Consider the following 3,801-nt stretch of genomic DNA (forward strand, 5'->3'; position numbering starts at 1 on the left):
CCCGTGGGCTCAGGCAGTCCACTCACCTCAGCCTCCCAAAGGCGCAGGATTACAGGCTGAGCCACCGAGCCCGGCTACAGTGGCATTCTTATACACCAACAACAAAGAGCAAGAGACCCAAAAACGCAATCCCATTCACAATAGCAACAACAACAAAAATGAAATACCTCAAAATCTTCCTAAACAGAGAAGTGAAAGACCTTTACAACGAAAACTACAAAACACTGCTCAAAGAAATCAAAGATGACGCAAACAAATGAAAAAATATTTCATGCTCATGGACTGAAAGAATCAACATTGTTAAGATGTCCATCCTACCAAAGGCAATCTACAGATTTAACGCAATACCCATTAAATTACCAACATAATTCTTCTCAGACCTAGAAACGACAATACAGAAATTCATATGGAAACATAAATGACGGCGAAAAGCCAAAACAATCCTCAGTAAAAGAAACAAAGCGGGAGGTATCACAGTTCCAGACTTCCAACTTTATTATAAGGCTGCTATAATCAAAACAGTCTAGTATTGGTACAAGAACAGGCATATAGGCCAATGGAACAGGACAGAGATTCCAGAAGGAAAACCTCAATTTGTCAACCAACTCATCTTCAACAAAGCCTTCACTAGCAACCACTGGGGGAGAGAAGAACTTATTCAGTAAATGGTGCTGTGAAAACTGGCTGACCACATGCAGAAGATTAAAACAAGACCCCTACCTATCATCATACACAAAAATCAACTCTAAATAAATCAGAGACCTAAGCATAAAACCTCAAGCTATAAGAACCTTAGAAAATGCAGGAGAAGATATACGAGCAGCCAACAAATATGAAAACTTGTCAGCCTCACTAATCATCAAAGTAATGCAAATTAAAACTACATTGAGATACCACCTAACTCTAGTCAGGGTGGCCATCATTAATAACTCAAAAAACAACAGATGCTGGAGAGGATGCAGGAAAAAGGGAACACTTCTACACAGTTGGTGGGAGTGTAAACTAGTCCACTTTTGTGGAAAACAGTGTGGCAAGTCCTAAAAGATCTAAAAGTTGACCTTCCACACAACCCAGCAATCCCCCTTCTGGGAATAATCCCGGAGGAACTCCAATCACTCTATAAAAAAGATACCTGCATATGCATGTTTATTGCAGCATTATTCACAATAGCAAAAACATGGAATCAATCGGGCTGCCCATCAAAAGAGGACTGGACAAAAAAACGTGGTACGTATATGCAATGGAATATTATGCAGCCATAATTAAGACAAAATTTTAAACTTTGCAGCAAGTTGGATGGATTTAGACTCTATAATACTCAGTGATCTATCACAGAAACAAAGAACTGAGTACCACTCATATGTTCTCACTCATATGAGCATACACTGAACTATTTTCATAATACTATAAAAAAGGGATTGGCAGTAGAGGGAAACTGCGGGGGGGGGGGCGCACTTCATCAATAAGGGTACCAGGCAAAATGGAGACCAAAGTGAGGCCCAAACTTTACCTGTACAATGACCATTTGTATATCTAATCCTGAATTTTACCCCACATCCTTAAAATTGAAACAAATGAAGAAAGTTTAATTTTGCTTGTTAGGAGGGTGCTCATTGCATAGGAGCATTGAACGATTCTGAAAAGGGCTGCTGAGAGGTTAAGCAGGGCTTTTGACAGCTGTAGGCTAAAGACACAGACTGAACTACAGAGCCTGAAGGGAAAGGAGGACTGATGAATACTCTTCATTCTGGCTTCAGACCAAGAAGGGAGATACCCTAGAAGGAAAGGTTAAACCTGTAGTCGACGGGTCATCACAGTTTAGAATGGTCTCCGTCCCTGAAATTGGACTGAGATAAACCATAGATTGCTAATGCTTGCAGGCAATCTGGCAGAAATAAAAGCAAATCCCCCGATAGGACGCGATCCTACACCGCCGAGGCTCCCCAACGTCCCGCCAAAGCTGCAGGTCTCGAGATAGCAGCGCTGGGTCCGCGCCCGCGGCCTCCTCCACGTCCTTCCTGGCCCTGGCGGCGCTCAACGTGCGAGTGCGGTGTCGCCTGTCTTTGCTCTTGAACGTGCGGACACAGGTGGCGTCCGACTGGACCGCGCTAGCAGAGGAGGTGGGCTTTGAGTACGTGGAGATCCCTCAGCTGGAGACGCACGCAGACCCCACAGACGGGCTGCTGGACCCCTGGCCGGAACGCCCGGCCAGGACGCCCCACCTCCTCGGTAGGTAGCCTACTGGAGCTGCTCGCCAAGCTGGGTCGCGACGACGTGCCGGCGGAGCTGGGGGACCTAGCAATGAGGAGGATTGCCAAAAGTATATTTTGAAGCAGCAGCAGCAGGGGTCTGAAAAGCCCTTACAGGTGACTCCATGGGACAGCGGAGCTGGCGGGCATCACCACACTCGATGACCCTCTGAGGCAAATACCTGAGCGTTTTGATGCCTTCATCTGCTACTGCCCCAGCGACATCCAGTTTGTGCAGGAGATGATCCGGCAATGGCTGAAATTGTGTGTGTCTGACCAAGACGTCCTGCCCGGCACCTGTGTCTGGTCCCTTGCCAGTGAACTTATTATTGAGAAGAGGTGCCGCAGGATGGTGGTTGTAGTCTCTGATGATTACCTGCAGAGCAAGGAATGTGACTTCCAGACCAAATTTGCACTCAGCCTCTCTCCAGGTGCCCATCAGAAGCGACTGATTCCCATCAAGTACAAGACAATGAAGGAAGAGTTTCCCAGCACCCTCCGGTTCATCACCGTCTGCGACTACACCAATGCCTGCACCAAGTCCTGGTTCTGGACTGCCTTGCTAAGGCCTTGTCCCTGCCCTGAAGCCTGCCCTGGGTGTGTGTGCATTTGTCTGCCTGTCCATGTACTTCTGCCCTGCTTCCTCCTTTGGTTGTAGGGGGCAATCTGTGCTCTATTTGCCTTTCAGTTCCTGGAGATGCCAGCTCCAAGACAAAGCTGCAGCAGCAGGACATTACATTTCATGTCCTGCATGGAACCAGTAGTGGCAGTAGTGCTTGCTCTGTTATCAGCCAGGACAGTAAAGAACAGGGCTGGCTGGAACTAAGTAGAGGACCAGAAGAGTCAGCTCTGAGACAGTCATACATTTTCAGCCTTTGTTTCCCCACTTGAGAAGTGGGATGGGGAGACCAGGTGCACTTTAATCACTGCAGGAATTGGTGAAGCATTGCGCTGGGTCTCCTGGGAAAACACATCTTGGCTGAGGGGGAGCTGGCCACTGCTGGGACCATGGTGCTGCTGGGACAGCTGCTTTCACAGTGGCACCTGCTGATGCTTCAGTGCCTCTCTGCACCCCTCATGTCCTACTTCCTTTCTCCTACCCCAGGAAGGAATAAAGAAGTGAGCTGGTCATCACAAGGAAATCCCACCTTGAGCCTGATTCCCTCACGGGCTCACCTGTCACCTTTGTCTTAGACTTCTCCCATCCTCTGTCCCTTGTTTAGTAGTGACAACTCCCCAAGAGCCTGGTCTGAGCACTGGAGCCATTTTTCACTTCCACCTGTCAAGATGCCTGTGATGACCCTCTCTGCTCCACATGGTGTGAGATGGAATCCTGGTCTCTGGCATATCCATCAAATATGGGTTCTGGGGCTGAGTCACCATTACCATCTGAGCAGGGAGCCTTCTTCCCTGGGCCACCCACAGAGAACTCTCCCACCAACTTTTTGCACCTTGATTGCCTTACAAAATTGTTTGTTTATAAAGTGACCACACAAGAGCCTCCTGCCCCAAAGCTTTTGGGCACATGGACACATAAGAACTCACACACAGA

The 3,801-nt window shown here is 47.8% G+C and overlaps 1 pseudogene; it reads left to right on the top strand.

Moving 5' to 3' along the window:
• Positions 1 to 1,916: 1,916 nt before the first annotated feature.
• Positions 1,917 to 3,140, top strand: LOC103250050 (annotated as a pseudogene).
• Positions 3,141 to 3,801: the final 661 nt, after the last annotated feature.

Source organism: Carlito syrichta, unplaced genomic scaffold (genome assembly GCF_000164805.1).
Source record: "Carlito syrichta isolate Samal-C Ts95f unplaced genomic scaffold, Tarsius_syrichta-2.0.1 Scaffold47750, whole genome shotgun sequence".
In the NCBI taxonomy this organism is placed as follows: domain Eukaryota; kingdom Metazoa; phylum Chordata; class Mammalia; order Primates; family Tarsiidae; genus Carlito; species Carlito syrichta.